This window comes from Castanea sativa, chromosome 8 (assembly GCF_040712315.1).
Source record: "Castanea sativa cultivar Marrone di Chiusa Pesio chromosome 8, ASM4071231v1".
NCBI classification, from domain to species: Eukaryota; Viridiplantae; Streptophyta; class Magnoliopsida; order Fagales; family Fagaceae; genus Castanea; species Castanea sativa.
In genome coordinates this window covers 21,409,763-21,426,989 of record NC_134020.1, presented here as the reverse complement: position 1 = coordinate 21,426,989, position 17,227 = coordinate 21,409,763, and the positions used below count along the sequence as shown (strand labels likewise).

Sequence of the window (17,227 nt, the reverse complement as noted above, 5' to 3'; positions counted from 1 at the left end):
AAAGTTTAAGATAGATAGGGACAACAAGTTCAATTTCATAGTTTTCTTAGTTTCAAATACAGTTCTGAAAAAACAAAGGAAAAAAAGGAAAAAAAATAAAATAAAGTGTAACTCGAGTATTAGACACTCGATTTCCATCAGTGGAACTCGAGTTCAATACCAGCGAGTACGCCAGGCAGAGAGTTCAAAAATATTTACGAGCAACTGCCACTGGAAAAATTCCTAGTGGAAATCGAGTCTCAGAGACTCCCATTTAAGTGGTTTTTTGGTAAATAAGTCCTATAGAAATCGAGTTTTTGTAGCTCGATTTGTACTAGCGGTATTTACCATTATGCCATCCGATTAAAGTCGAGTATTAGACACTCGATTTCCATCAGTGGAACTCGAGTTCAATACCAGCGAGTACGCCAGACAGAGAGTTCAAAAATATTTACGGGCAACTGCCACTAGAAAAATTTCCAGTGGAAATCGAGTCTCTGAAACTCGATTTCCATTTCAGTGGTTTTTTGGTAAATAAGTCATATAAAAATCGAGTTTTTGTAGCTCGATTTGTACTAGCAGTATTTACCATTATGCCATCCGATTAGAAATCGAGTTTTAGACACTCGATTTCTACTGGGTTTTTTTTTTTTTTTTTTTTACACTCTTCCCCTGCAGTAGTATACCAGAAAATTTTTTTCTTCTTCCCCTGCAGTTGTAAACCAGATCCAAAACACATCACATGGGCTATATACAAACATTGATTGAAGAGTACATTGAATGCAAGAAACTGGATTAAAATAGTTACTGGGCATGGGCAGTATAGTTGCCCTCTTAGCTACAAACCATACAAATTTAACCAGAGTACATCCGGCATACAATGTGATTACTAGCTATCATTGCTTCAAACAAGGCCCCTATGGTTGAACTTGCCGAAGTAAGTGCTACTAATGCCAAAGTACTACGGTTGCTGGCATTATAGGCAAAAGCTGCACAACGCAACTAATGTAACGAGTACAATGGATAGCTATTAGTTCAATTACAACAACATTCAGCAATAAACAAAATAACAACTAAGTCTATACAACATAGTCTACATAGTCGCCTAACACTTGTCCATACTGATACAACATGGTCGCCTAGCACTTGTCCATACCAAAGATAACCATAACTCCCACGTACAATTCCATTCCAAAATTGAGCCTCCGCTCGCCTGAAAAACATTAAAATGCGGTTGTTAGTTCCTAAATGCGAAGAACAAAAACCAAATCAGATTTTGAGCATATTATATCAAAACAACAAAGGCATTTGCCTAGTTTGTAGCACTACCGCTTGTCGAAGCCCCACGGGAACCGCTTGTCGAACCCCCAAGGGAATTGGGACATCTTCTGCAGTTATGCCCCTCTTCATGACACACTCCGCATCGCTGCCTCGGTTGAATCTCCCTCAAGTCCGAATCTGGGTTTCGGCTTCCCCATTTTCGCTGTACCCCATCCATTTCATCTCTTATTCTTGACTTCACAGGACGACTTTTGGCCCACAACAGACTTGGGTCAGGCACCCATCGTGGTCCGCGAACGTCCCTCCACAATGACTCTGACTTTGGCACCACAAATTGATGTGAATATGTGTGAATGGCGTTCTCCAAACTGTAACATAGGTCAATATAGCTGGCCGCATTGAGATGCAATTGTTGCAAAACTTTAATTGCATGTGAACAAGGGATCTTAATGTTTTGCCACTTTCCACAACCATATGTTCTAGCAAATACGCGCACTTCATGACTGTGGTTTCCCCCTTCACCTCTATGGTCGTTGTACGGGGTAACCACTTGATATAAACCAGTTTCATGATTAAATTCCCTCACAGTGTGTCCTGAAGTTTTTTGCAAATTTGTGTTATAGATCCTCATTGCATAATCACTCCACACCTTACCTTGAGAGCGATCAGAAGTAATTTCTTTATGTCGATCATGGAAATATGCAACAAGTTTGCACCAAGTGAACTCAACCATTGCAGCAATGGGCAAACCACGGGCACCTTTAAGTACCCCATTAAAGCACTTAGAGATATTGGTTGTCATTGCCCCGTAACGTCTTCCACCATCATGTGACTGGGTCCATTTCTCCACATCCTCACTCATTAGATATGTGTATGGCATATAGCGTTCAAGATGGGGATCATCAGGGTCTACCATCCTCAGTGCATTAATCTCGACATCCTTAATAGCTTGCATTATGGACTTAAATTTAGCTTCATGAGTCGCATATCCAGCTTTCAAGGCCAATGCCTTTAGAGTCGAGTCATCGAAGTGTGTGTTGAAGTTGCTAGCAACATGTTGAAGGCAATATCGGTGATGTACCTGTAACTTTCCGTCATCACCTAAAGGCCACTCTGCAATGGCGCATTTGATACCTTTATGTCGGTCAGAAATAATGCAAATGCCCTCGTCAGGTATCACATGCCCTATCGAATTCTTGAGACACTCTAAAAACCACCCCCAACTAGCCCCTGACTCCTTGTCCACAACTGCAAAGGCGAGAGGCAAAACCTTTTGGTTAGCATCCGTTGCCATTGCAATCATTAACACCCCTCGATATTTACCATACAAATGAGTCCCATCAATACTGATCACTGGCTTACAATATCTAAATGCAGCAATGCATGGAGCGAATGCCCAAAATACATAGCGCAATAACGTAGTACCATATATGGGGCTAGGTATGGTCCAATAGGTGTACTGGGTACCCGAATCCTGATCCAAGTATGCCAACAACAACTTTCGCAACCTTTGGTAAGACTCCTCCCAATCTCCAAATATCTTAGCAATTGCTTTTTGTTTTGCATCCCATACCTTATAGTAAGAGAGCTAATGATTATACTTAGTATCTATGTGGCCCCAGAGCTCATCAATACGAGCAGTGTGATTTTGTCGCAATTTTCCCACAATTTCTGATGCAACAAAATTAGAATCCATCGTTTTACCGGCTCTTTGCAGGCCAAAGGGTATACAACTATGTGGACCCACATAAGACGTGACCATCCACAGACCATTTAATTTAGCCTTCATGAATGCCCCAACGTACCACTTGCAGTTGGTGTCAATGCACGCAGCGCACAATTTAGTTTTGGTCGACCTCCAGATTATAAAATTTCTATTATCCTTTGCTGTGTATATTATCAATGCACGCTTCACCGTCTCTTTATTTGCAAAAGTCAACCCTTTATTAAAATGCATCCCATCTTCCTAAGTAGAAACAAATGGTATCTGAAGACGTGAAGGATCAATCATATTTTTCCAAGTATTTGTGGAGAATGACTCGGTAGGAGATGTGTAGGCAGTGGTCGTATTTGTAACATGCTGGACGCCAATATCATTGTCCGCATCACCTTCATCATGGCACTCCATATTTTCCTCTTCAAAATTGGAAGCAAGTTCATGGTCATCCACATCCTTCTCAAAGTCACCTCGCTCAATCCTCTCTTCATACTCATCCATATCATCAAGATTTTCCTCATTATTCGCAAAATGATCTTCGTCCTCCACCCCTAAATATGTCTCTTGAGGTTGAAGTTTTTCACTAGTATTGGCAGCATAATCTTGAGATGGGAATGTGTAACCTCCCATTGTAGTGCATCCATCGTCTAAGGCTGTAAATTGCAAAGATGTAGTTGTTTGTTGCTGCAACTCCTCGACATCAACTTTTACGAACGGCTCAGAACTTACGTACAACTCAGTAGCATTTACTTGGGGCATTTTATGGATCCTATTAAACATGACCTTTACATGTTTATCTTCTTTGATCGCCATGTACTTGTAATTTATCCGTTCATGAAGGACTTCTTGTGGGTAACGATGAATAATATTTATGTCATAACAAGTAGGGCTCAAACTCAGTTCTTTCATTATTTTCATCTTCAAATCATTCAATGTCTTCAACTTACGACGTATCATCATGTAATAGCATTCGATCTTCGGCCCTTGAAATGCAAATCCGTCAATCTGTTCAGGATTGAAAAAGGGTCCACCGTAGTATAGATTTATGTCAATATTCTTCAGAGATTGTGAACCTATTAGAGTCAAGGGTAATATGTTAGTGACATATTTTAACACAATTACAAAACATTTTTATGTACTCAAAGTACAAAAATTACAACTCCTTACATCCAACACACCCCACATTTGCATATACTCACTCCACATCACATACAAACACACTCAATCATTATCATTTCATACTCAAACAAATAAAAAAACCAAAGACAACACTTACCCCCACTACAAAATTTCAAATCATTCTAACAAAAAAATAATAACAAATATTAAACCAAACAACAACAAAAATAGCCGTGATAAAAGCCTAACAATACAAATATATCTTAAATATTTTTTACTTCTTATAAAAAAAAAAAAAAAGCCTAGCATATATACACTAACTTGTTACATCATATGCATGTACAAACCCCACATTAACATATATACTCAATCATTACCATTTGTTTCTAAACAAAAAAAAAAAAAAATCATTAATCATACTCAAATTAAATAAAAAAAAAAAACTAAACGCACAAATATTCAAATCATTCTATAAAAAATATAAAGAAAAATAACAAACCAAACAAAAAAACTAATGATACATACCCATAAAAAACCTAACATTACATATATGTAACTAACAACTACCCATAAAAAAACCCTAACATTACATATATGTAACTAACAACTATTCAAAAAAAAAAAAAAAACTAACAACTAGAGAGAGTGTATAAAAACCTTACTTGACATAAGAATGTGTAAATGGATGGTGAGTTTGATTTGAAGTTTTCTATGAGAGTGAGAGAGAGAGAGTGAGAGAGGAAGAGAGAGCTGCAGGATTTTTTGGTGTGGCAAACGGCAGAACCCAAAAAATAGGTATTGTATGATAAAAAGTAGCTGCCCTAACCACGTGGAGTAAAGGGGACCAACCATTGAAAATCGAGTCTCTGAGACTCGATTTTCCTTTTTAAAAACCGAGTCTATAAGACTCGATATCTACTTGGAGTCCCCGTTGATCTAACTAACAACATATAATAGTATTTAATTCTTCACATGTAAATCGACTCTCTAAGAGTCGATTTCCAAGTGGCCGCCACATGGAAAAGCGCCACATCAGATCTGATCAACCCATACAAATCGAGTATCTAAGAGACGATTTATAGGCTCAAAATCAACTCTTTAAGAGTCGAGATGTTAGTATGATATTTACTTTTAAAACAGTGCCTACTAACTATATTCTTGAGCAGTTATGGCTAATGGGTCATTTTCCCCCAAATAAAAAGACAAATTTTTCCTTGAAAAATTTTCAAACCGTGCCACTGTTACCCTCTGTCTCCTTCCTCTAATCCTCTTTCAAATCTAATTCCCAAAATGAAACCCTGCTATTTTTTGAACCCCTGCCACTTACTCTCTCCCTCTCTCCTTCGTCACTTTCAAATCTAATTCCAGAAATCAAACATTACTCTCTCTTTCATACCCAAACTCCCTTCGATCCACAATTGCCTATTCCATTTTCTCGTCGCCACAGTGCTCTTCCCCCACCTACGGCGCGAGTTTTCACGGTCACTGCCAAGCATCACCGGTCCAACGAGACCAACCTTTATATCCTTTGAAAATCACCTTCACTCTTTTTCAAGCATCACCGTCGGTTTGGAGAACCCAGGCCATTTTCTCACTCACCGATTCCGACGCCCAACAACCCAAAAGGATAATTTTTCCATTCTTCCTGTTTCTTTTTAGGACATTTTCGCATCTTCTTTTTCATTTTCTTCTTGGGTTTTTTGCAACTACAGATGGGTTTTTCACTTATCACAATTTTATTTTTATTTTTAAAAAAGCAAAGGAACATTTTAGTTTGGAAAGGAGATAGATAGGAATACTTGAACCCGAAACATGTTGTATATTGGATATCTTGAACAAGATATTTATTTCTGATATATATCCCCAGCTTTTATGAAACAAAGATTAGGATATTGAAACTGATCTGTATCTCTTTGAATTTGTCATTGTTGCTTTAATTATTCCCAAATTTAGTGGATGAATAATTTTTATCTTTCTTTGAATTTGTTTTTGATACCATCATATTTATTGGAAATTTGTAGCAGCTATGCTTGTTCTCTATATTAGATATGAATGAGCTGCCCTGTTTTCTCCCTAATGAAGCTTGTGTTTTAATTTCATTTGGCAATGTGGAGTCAGTGTCATAGGTCCCAAATTGTTCTGATCAAGATATGGGCAATCCAATAGTTTGGCAAGTTTGTTCTTTTGTTCTTCCCTAATAGGCTTTATTCACGACAAAATGAAAAACTTATTTGAAATGGCCAAGTTGTAAGTTTTTCATGGACATTAGTTAGCCATATAGGTTGATTAAGTGTATTAAGTACTGTATGAATTGTTAGTTATCATGCACCCAAATGAGAAGTTTTAGTTTTGAAGGTAGATGACTTACCTTGTAGTTGTCATCTTGGATGATATATATTATTATGTTATCTTATGTTCATGCTAATAATACCTTTTGTGTCATAATGTTTGTAGCATTTGTCAAAGACATGATGATAAAACATCAACTACAATAGGTGCAACATCAGCTGCCACACCAAAGCAGCTCAGGCTGTAACATAGTACAACAACTAGTGCACCAGAGTAGCACACACAAGCACCAGAGCAGGCAAGGCAATCAAAAAGTGCAATAGCAAGTGCAAGAGCAGATGATATGCAGATTGAAGGATTGGATGAGCATCAAGGGATTGTGTCTTGTGTTACAAAATTGAAGAAGCTCAAGAATAGTATAAATCTGTCTAAACGACAGAGCAGAAGTGTAGCTCAATTGTAATTTTACAGTAAACGATATGTATTTTGCATATAAGTATAGTTAGCTTAGTAAGTCAAGCACATGTAAGATTCTGTTATGTTTGTTAGTCCCTGTTCACACGTGTAGCTATCTGTTAAGTTAGTTACAGAGTTGATCTAGTTCTTTTGGTGTATATATGTACAGTTTTGATTCAATGAATGAGATGAGCAATCATTTTCATCAAAACAAATTTTCTCATAGCATTAAAGGTGAATGTTAGTTATGAATGGTGTTGCCAACTTGTTCAGCAACTTTCATTTCCATTTTATCAATGTTATAAGCCTGAACTCAAATTAATAAGTTGGACTTGTTTAGCAACTTCCATTCAATTATACCAATGTTAAAAGAGTGGGTTCATATCAATAAGTAAAGAAAAATTCACATACATTTGAGCTGACTGTAAAGCAACCTTACAAGCTGACTGTAAAGCAGTCGGAAGATTGCTGTTATTGCAACAAAAAGGTGAGGAAGAAACTAAAGCTAACTTGGCAGCAGCATGAGCTGCACCATTACAACTCCTATTGATCCAACTAAAAGAGCAAGCAGCAAAAGACACAACTAAGCTTTCAAAAATCACATTACTCCAGCTTTCAAAAATAGCTAACTGGGCAGCCCACTGGATAGCAGCAGCTTCAGCAATGAGAGGAGAGCCAAGATGACACAACTATTTGCAAATTGTCCAAATGGGAGGACATGTAAAAATATTCATCCACAATTGCCTTATTTAAAGATAAACTTATAGAAATGAACTTTACAATCACATTTAAATATATTCATCATTTTCATATAGAATTTGTGTTAAACTAGAAGCTACTCAAAATGCAAATATAGAATCTAACATGTTTTTGTAGCTTCATTAATTACAAAAGGTATTCCAAAGAGTTGTTACAAAATGTATCAACTATCCAAATTGTTAGATATCCCATCTAAAAAGCAGCTGTCTAAGTCAAATATGTTGCCCAAAAATATTGTCCACTAGTTGTGCATATGACTGTGCAGTTTGCTATTCAAAAAACTGTCCAAAAAAGTTCTCCATTATATTCAGAATTTTATGCATATGATTGTGTAGTTTGCTATTCAAAAAGCTGTCCAAAAGTTCTCCATTATATTCAGAATCTTGTGCATATGACTGTGCAGTTTGCTAATAAAAAAATTGTCCAAAAAAGTTTTCCACTATATTCAGAATCTTGTGGTTGAGTCCTGGAAAAAAATGAGTACGTGTTAAAAGACATTTTTTTTCTTCCTAATGTAAAAAGTTTAAAAAACAGTACATGTTAAAAGGCTTTTTTTTTTCTTCCTAATGTAAAAAGTTTAAAGTGACATAATGTATCTGGTTGAAGGGTGATATTAGATCATTTTCTTGAAGCATTCTTGTATTACTAAACATGGGATTAAACAACTCTGGGGAAAAGGATGATGATTGAACACCTCCTAAGAAAAAGAGGAAATAGTAGCAAATGGTTAAACTTAACAAGCAAAGCTAAGAAAAAAACAAGATTAAAAGAGAAGAAATATTAACAAATGGTTAAACTTAACAAGCAAAGCTAAGGAAAAAAAATTAAAAAAGATTAAAATAGTAGTTTTGGACATACCGTGTATCATAGAACTAACTTGTGGAGCTTGTGAACTAGTTGCATCTTTTCCAATTGAATTTATTAGTTCATTCTTGTAGAGCTAAACATGGGATAAACAATAGACATCTCTGGGGGAATGAATGATGATTGAACATCTCCTAAGAAAAAAAGGATACAGTAACAAATGGTTAAACTTAACAAGCAAAGCTAAGAACAAAATGCTTAAAATAGAAGTTTTGAACATACCATGTATCATAGAACTAGCTTGTGGAGCTTGTGAACTAGTTGCATATTTTCCACTTCTCATCTTGTCCACTTGAATTTGTTGATGCATTTTTGTAGAGCTAAACATGGGATAAGCAATAGACATCTCCAGGGGAATGAATGATACTTGAACATCTCCTAAGAAAAAGAAAAAATAGCAAATGGTTAAATTTGACAAGCAAAGCAAAGAGAAAAAATGACTAAAATAGTAGTTTTGAACATACCATGTGTCATAGAACTAGCTTGTGGAGCTTGGGAACTAGTTGCATTTTTCACGCTTCTTCTCATCTTTTTCACTTGAATTTCTTGAAGCATAGAAGTAGATTGTGGAGCTTGTGAAGTTGAAGCATCTTTCACCTTTTTTCTTTTCTTTCTCCAATTGACATTTTATTCTAGCATTGGTTATCCCTTTCTTTCTCACATGTGGTGGATCAAGGATTGGTTTCTCCCCATCTAAGTTTGGTTGCACCTCATCATGTGCAAGATCTTGAGGACATTCTTTACCAACATCTTCCACCTCATATGTAGCCATCATATACTTTTCAAACTCACGTGATAGCTCTCTTAGATTATCCATAGTAAATTTTGTCCCACTATCGGTCAATGAAGCCTTATCAAACATATTATATCCCAAATGAGTTAACATGCTCATACGCAATGTACGACTTGATTTCTTTTTTTGGTTGAGAAAAATCATCATAACAACACAATCTCTTTTTTGCATCTTTTGTCTTACTAATTGATATATATGTATCATGTATTTTGTTCACATTGTTAACAAGAAACACCCTTAAAGTATGGCAACATAACAAGCCCAAAGTCTCAAATAACTTGCAATCACAGCAAATGGTCAATTTAGATCGGTTAAAATGCACAGTATATTCGCTACTACTCATCTCATTATGTAGTGAATATGTGAAGTTATTCTCATGATGGTTAGTTTTAACACAACTCAATCCCCCACCTGAATTGAACTCTTCTTCAAACATTTTAAACAAAGTAATAGAATAAACTTTAGCAGCATGACTTAAGATACCTCCATACCTCATTACTTTTGAAGGTACACCATTGTTACAATGAAAATCTTCATTTATTTCATTTTGGCGCATTTCTACCACTTTTTCCTCATAAAATTCAACAACTTGGAAAAGTGTCATGGATGTTTTCATGATTGATGAAATACACTATTTGTACTCTCACTCCGCTGGGTAGACTTCATCTTTGCAGAAAAGAAATCTACATTGAAGGCTAGACACCACTTTTCTCAGAGTTGGTATAACCTTTTAAGCCATGGATGATCCGTTAAATTATGCTTCTCAATCATACCATTCCAAGTTGACTCAAACTCCATTTCAGTTAAACGTCCGTTTAAGCACTTATTAAATCTTTGATGGAAATCTGGATTACCATAGAGTCCTGGGATGTTTACTAATAACACTTTGCCCATCCCTAACTTCAATCAATTGTTTTCTTTTAGTGTGCAGGAAGTTATGACAATCTCTTCTAAGGAACCCAACATTATTTGCACCACCAAGCTCCTTTATTAAAAATGAGTAAGGCTTTGTTGCTTTTATGCTTGAGCTAACCATTGTCTCAATTATAGTCCCATAAGTACTTAGCACTTTCCTTCCTGATCTCAATTATACCTCTATTCTGGACTTGCAAATTCATGATTGTGTTTATCATTGAAGTGTGAAACACTCCAAATACCATTTTTAATATCAAAACGAATCCTAGCTTGACAACCTGTTCTTGTATCTAATTTATTATACTTTTTATAATCACAGGGGTCTTCAAACTCTTTATGACCCTATTTTGAACACAAAAATTCTTGTTGCCTAAGAACACCATCAGTCTTTCATGTAACCCCTTTTCTAATGCTAAACCCTTTATTTAAAGCATACTCATTATAGAGATTGTGCGTACCCAAAAAGTGGTTGTTGGGCCAAACCTCTATCTGGCCCACAATCCATTTGTATTGTGGGCTATGGATTTCCTACTATGGGTGATTTTGTGCCCAACCACCCAAGTATCCTTACTTCCTCTACTCTTTAGACCTCTCAGAATTACTCTCCCTTTTTCTCAGTCTTCACTCCTGAATTGCCAACCCCTTCTCTCAAATTCCTATCTCTTATTTATAGCCCAAGGCTAGTGGAAGAGTTATGATTATTTTCGTGGTGAGTGGGAAGAGAGGTCCAATGCTATTATCCTTAAGTGGGTGTTCCACCGTTAGAGGGACTGTCTGGCAGCGATACTCCCTAGGTGATGCTGAGCATCCTAGGACTCATCTTCTTGGGAAATTGCATTCCCCAACCCGGTAGGAACTCACCTTTGCCGTTCATGTCACAAATGGCTTTATCTCATGATTTTGGGCTTTTGATGGGCATCAAAGCTTGCTTGGGCCGAGTTTGTAGGCCCAATAGTACACACAACTACGCATGGTGTCCTAAGACCCAAGGTCCAACAAGCCTAAGGTCCTACATGTGGAGCACTATTAAGATAGGTTTTATGAATATTGGGCTTAAGGGGAAGTAACGTCCCGTACAATAGCCCCCCTTGATCCGTGTCGGGCCCCCGGGCACGAATCAAGGACTAAGTGCCAAGCACTATCCAAGAAATCCTACGAGCAGATATGGGGTGGTTTAAAAGACTCATTAATGTGCCCTAAAAAGGTGTGTGGCGTTTGAGTGTTGGCTCAACCGTCATTAATATTTGGTTCGTGAACCAAGGCAACACGCGTGTGGTAGTTGAGATGGGGATTCGTGGGGTTTCCCACCTCCCATTCATTAAAGGTCATTCATCCCCCTTATTTGGCTCCTATAAATAGTTCCTTCTAAGTCCCTACTTCACTTTTACATTCTTCCGTTCTCCAAACTACCTCTCTACCGAGCATACTGCTATTGTGCGCTCATCTCTCAGTCAAGAACACCACTCCTTTCTAAACCCTCAAAGTAAGTTTTCTCCACCCTTCCTTTCATTTCCTCTTCTTTTTTCAACATTCTTTCAATCTTAATTTAGGAATGGGTTATTCCCACCTTCTATTTTCAGAGGCATCCTTGGCCAACTTTAGGGCTGCCTACAATGTTCTTGGGGACGTCAATATCGCCTATTGTCATGAAAGCGATATCGAACTCCATAGGCGCACCGGCGTAAACACTGTCTTTTTCCCTTGATGGCTATTCTTGAGAGTGGGGTTAGGTTCCCGGTCAACCCTTTTGTCGTTGGTACCCTTAGATTTTATGGTCTATGTCCCGACCAACTCCCCCCCAATTTTTACTGAGTGGTGAGTTGTGTGAGTAGGTTAAACCACATATTTGGTCTGCAATTAAACCACCACGGCATTAACATCATGTATAGTCTATGCGGAAACATTAGGTTCGATTATTACTTAAAGACCAGAGATATGCGCGTACGGCTGATATCGTGCTTGCTCGATTCGAACAGAAACTCGGCGGGGAATTTGTCCAGGTGAGCGGCAATTGGTTTGCCAAAGAGCTCCCCTACCCGTTCTCGCCGCGTGATGTTGGTCGGTACTGAGAGCCTTCATTTGAATTAATTTTGCATCTTTTAGTTGTTTATGTTCCAAGCTAATCATTCTTTTTTGTTGATTTGCTGCAGAGTCAAAAGGGTTCCTACCAGATCTCCGGGTTGTAAATGTTCGGGATCTTAATTTTGTACTTAGATGAGAAATTTTTGTTCATATGGACAGAAAACTCTGAGCATCCCACTTGATTCTCGGTGTCGTACCCGTATACATGACTTGACATTCATTCAGCCAGACTTTGCTTATAGATAGCCCACTCCTCTCGTACATAGATGTACGACACTCAAATTTCCTCTCACCCTCACTCATCGTTGGTGAAGCTCAGGATCTTGGTCCCCGGTACACTACTGCAAACAATCTTGCGTTGGTGAGAAATGAGTATGTCGAGCGTGTTTCCCAGAGTCGTAAGAGACATGTAGCCATTGAACAGCCTGAAGTCCCCACCCTAGTAGCCGAGGAAGAAGCAGCTGGGCCGATCAGTACTTCTGCGCTAAAGCCAACCAGGTAGAGAGGTTGGTAAAGTAGAGAATGATGACCTTCACTCGGTTTTTGCCCGGCGCCAACCCCACAGCTCAACCTTAACTCCCCTAAGGAAAGGGTCAAACTCCTATTGGTGAGGGAAAGAAAAGGAAGCGCACCACCAAGAAAACCACTCTCGTCTAGGGTGACACTCCACCGAAGACCCTGCCTCTCACAAAAGGTGGGCCCAAGATCCAGGAGTCAATTGGTGTTTCTCAACTGGTGGTCTAGGTTAGGACCAATGTGGCATCCTCTTCCCAGCCCGAGGTTGGTTGGCAGCCCGTCTTTAGATTAGGTGACAAGCCTTTGTCGGCGACCGCTAGTGTACAGACGTGGGCACAAGGTGAAGGGGGGCAGGTTGCCCAGAGCCTAGCGCAGGGTCTCATTCTGCCCGAGGATGCTCACTTCCTCTTGGAAGGTGATGACGAGTCACTAGCTAGGCGGCTGTAGTGGCACACTATTGCGGTAATTTTCTATCTTCTCTTCTTTCACGTGTTGCAATATTATAATATGTAGGTAACTTTTTCGTTTTATCGTTCTATCATTATCATGTCATCAGGCCACGCAACTAACTTGCGTCATTAATGAGAGATTAAAGGAGGCTACTGAAGTCATTGATCGGAAGAAGGCACTAAAAGTTGTTGCTGAGGCCATGGCCAATGAGAAGGGTGAAGCTGCTGAGACTTCGAAAAGAAAAGCAAGAGATGCAGAGAAAGCCCGATTGGCAGCAGAGAGCAAGCTGAAAAACATGGTGACTAAATTAGGTGAGACTGAGCTTAAACTGGCAATGACAGACAACCTAAATTTGGCCCAAGCCGACCAGATCGCTGACTTGAAAGAAGCCCTTGAAGCCTGCGAGGATAAGTGGTATAACGCAGGCTTTATAGAGGCTGAGAATTCTATAGAGCCTATTGTTCATCAAGCCTGGCATAATGGGTTCGAGGAGGGGTGGTTGGCTGCCCTTCAAGCAATGGGAGTGGCTGAGGATTCTCCATTGTGGAATCCCGAGCAGATCCCATATCCAGCCCCTCCCCCCCACCGTTCAGAGTCAAAGTTAGTGCCGCAGACGAGGAAGATACCCCTAGCATGAGGGATCTAGTATGGGCAATTGACTCCCACGTAGAGATGGTTGATCTAGACGTCATGAGCAACATTCATACCGAAGCTGAAGATGTTCAATCCCAAACGCCCCTTATAGTCCAGATAGTCGAGGATGGATCCGGGTAACCTACTGCTCAGCCTCAACCTACCGACCTTGTTGCATGAAGAATTAGTTTTTGTTTATGTTATTTGTTATATATTTGGTGAGCCTAGACCGCCGGGTTGTGGCAATGAAACAATTTCTTTAACTTTTAAATTTGTTTTAATTAATCTTGTTGAGATGGAAGTTGTGTGTTTTTCTCCTTTCTCTCTCCCCCTTACTTTTAAACACATTTATGCTTGTTGGTAATTACCGAGTTTGCACATGACAGTGATCAATTTGCTCATCATACCTTACTTTCTCACTCTTGGTGGCGGGGAAACCATATAGGGGTTGACTCTATTTTAATTCATGGTCGCCACCCGCTCAGTAATAAAGATCGGATCGAGGATGGGTTTTAGACCTTAGATATAGCTTCAAGCTTAGGTTTTCGCATGTTCGGCGAGGGAGATTGAGCCGGAGGAAGACTTCCATCCTTAGGGTACTTTAGTGTAAGATTTCCACCTACTTGATGATGAAGATCGAACCAATAACAGGTTTTTGTCAAGATATTTTAGTTTAAGGTTTTCACCTGCTCAGTGATGAAGATTGAGCCGAGAACAAGTTTACATCCTTAAGATGTTTCGGTTTAAGGTTTCCACTTGCTCGGTGATAAAGACCCAACCGAGGACAGCTTTCTGTCCTTAGGATCTTTTAGACTAAGGCTTCCACCTGCTCGATGCTGAAGATTGAACCGAGAACAGGTTTTTGTCCTTAGGATGCTTTGGTTTAAGGGTTCCACCTACTCGATGATGAAGATCGAACTAAGGACAGGTTTATGTCCTTAGGATATTTTTGTCTAAGGTTTCCATCTGCTTGATGATGTAGATCGAACCGAGGATAGGTTTCTATCCTTAATATGATTCGGTTTAAGATTTCCACCTGATCGGTGATGAAGATCGAATTGAGGACAGGTTTTTGTCCTCAGGATATTTTGGTCTAAGGTTTCCACCTGCTCAATGATGAAGATCGAACTGAGGACAGGTTTCTGTCCTTAAGATATTTTAGTCTAAGGTTTCCACCTGCTCGGTGATGAAGATCGAATTGAGGACAGGTTTCTATCCTTAGGATATTTTAGTCTGTTGAGGTCTAAAAAAAATCATGATAAAAGGCCCAAAGAAATGGCACATTAGGCCAACCCATGGGAAGTAAAAATTGAGGAAAAAGGATTGGGCTTATAAAAGAAAGAAGGATGCTAGGGCCGATGGACTTGAGACCTAGGATTAGTGAAGAGGCAAGGTTTAGAGTCCATAAAACAAAGGGAGAAAGGAAAGGAATCAACCCACTAAGATCAGAAAACCCAAAGAAAGTCCAAAAGAAAGGGGCTGGGCCAGGATCCTAGAGACTGCCTAGGACCTCTAGGGTGTGCAACACGGCCAAGGTGGGATTAAGACACCTCAAAGGTAGATCAAAAGGCACTAGGAACGAAAGGTAAATGGGTCTTTCTCGAGCACTCAGCGATGCAGCACAAAACCAGAGGGCTTGGAGAGCAACGACTCAAGAGCAAGAGGCCGGTACCTCAGGGAACCTAGAAAAGAGACCCATAAAAGGAAATAGTTGGGGAAACCTTTGACTTGGCAGAGAAGGACTTGGCTTACTGGGAAAATGACAAAAGGGGAGGGGCGGCTAAAAAGGGGCTAAGCCTGAAAAAAGAAGATAGAGAAAAACTTGGAGGAAGCGAAGATAAAGGTCAGCTCCCCCAAAGGCACCTCAGAACAGAAGGTCAGCAGGGCACTTTTGAAGGAAAAACCACCAAAAGAAGAGAACTATGGGAAACAAGGAAAGAATCAGTTGTCAGAAGGGCTAGAACAAACAGGGGCTTTAGTACCCAAGGAGCTAAAGGGGAAGAATCAGTGGTACCCCAGGACCCTAAAGTGACACTATAAAAGGGAGAAACAGCCAACATTGAAGGGCATTCAGCAATAGTGAAATCATATAGAATCATTGAGAAAACTCTGTAAAACTCAAAGAAAGTAGGGAAATATCTCCCAGTATCTCGGAAACAGCCACTACAGTACATACTTGGATTCAAACTTTGCAAGTCTTAGCGGCTTAGATAGTCATCCAAGTCTGTAATTTTTGAGCTTATTTGAACCTTGTATCACGTCTTAGTGAGCACATTGTAATCCATAATTAAGAAAACTAATGGAGTATTTCTTATTGATTTGAGGATCCTGAGCAATTATTTTTGTGTTTCTTTATTACATTTGTCTTCCTTTGCTATTTTCTTGTTGATCAATACATATATTCTCGCTTGCTAGTGCATACGTATTGTAGGAGTCTTGTCTTGTGCACCACTTGGTTTGTAAACAGCCCATTTAGCTGCGGTAAACCAAGCCTAGTCCCTTCATACTACAACTAGAGGGTCTAGGGTCCTTGTTTAAGCTTAGGCCTGGATACTATTCAAAAATTGACCCTCACATAGTCTAAGGATTCCACCTGCTCAGTGATGAAGATCAAACCGAGGACAGGTTTCTGTCCTTAAGATATTTCACTTTCCTCTGCAAATATATTAATCAGGGCAAATGAGTTGAAAATGAAGGAATCTTAAGAACGAATGCACCTGCATGGATAAACATTGCTTTTGTATTAATTAGTATGCACATATAATACTACATTCAACAGGTACCCCTGCGAACTGATAACTAGTGATAAAATTTCTTCAGATTGTGGGCATTCCATGGCCGGGGGAGTGGTTTCTTGGCCAGATCCTCCAAAAAATATGCCTCAGCGACTGTAATGGTGGTAATCCTGTATGGCCCCTCCCAAATCAGTGCCAACTTCACTACGTTGATGTCTCGGGTATTCCTTACTACCTTTCGAAGTACTAGATCTCCCACGGTAAACTCCCTTCTCCTCACACTTCTGTTGTATCTTTGGGCGAGCTTCTGCTGATATTCTGCAAGCCGAATGTCGCTACTTCTCGGTGTTCATCCAACAAGTTTAGCTGTCGGAACATCAATTCTTCATTCTCGGTCGGAGTGAATCCTTTAACCTAGGTGCTGCATAGGTTTACCTCAGTTGGTATGACAGCCTTTGCTTCGAAAGTTAAAGAAAATGGAGTCTCTCCGATGGATCTCCTCGGGGTTGTCCACAGAACGCTAGGTAATTCCTTGGCCTACTTACCTTTGGCACCCTCTAACCTTTTCTTCAATTCGTTAACGATGGCCTTATTGGTGGCTTTAGCTTGGCCGTTACTCTGTGGGTATGCCGAGGTAGA

The 17,227-nt window shown here is 39.4% G+C and overlaps 3 pseudogenes; 1 reads left to right on the top strand and 2 right to left on the bottom strand.

Moving 5' to 3' along the window:
• Window positions 1-17,227, top strand: part of LOC142607321 (elongation factor 1-alpha-like) — a 45,296-nt pseudogene that overhangs the window by 18,192 nt on the left and 9,877 nt on the right.
• LOC142607552 (protein FAR1-RELATED SEQUENCE 5-like) lies at window positions 6,557-10,130 on the bottom strand (annotated as a pseudogene).
• Window positions 10,138-11,841, bottom strand: LOC142607547 (protein FAR-RED IMPAIRED RESPONSE 1-like; annotated as a pseudogene).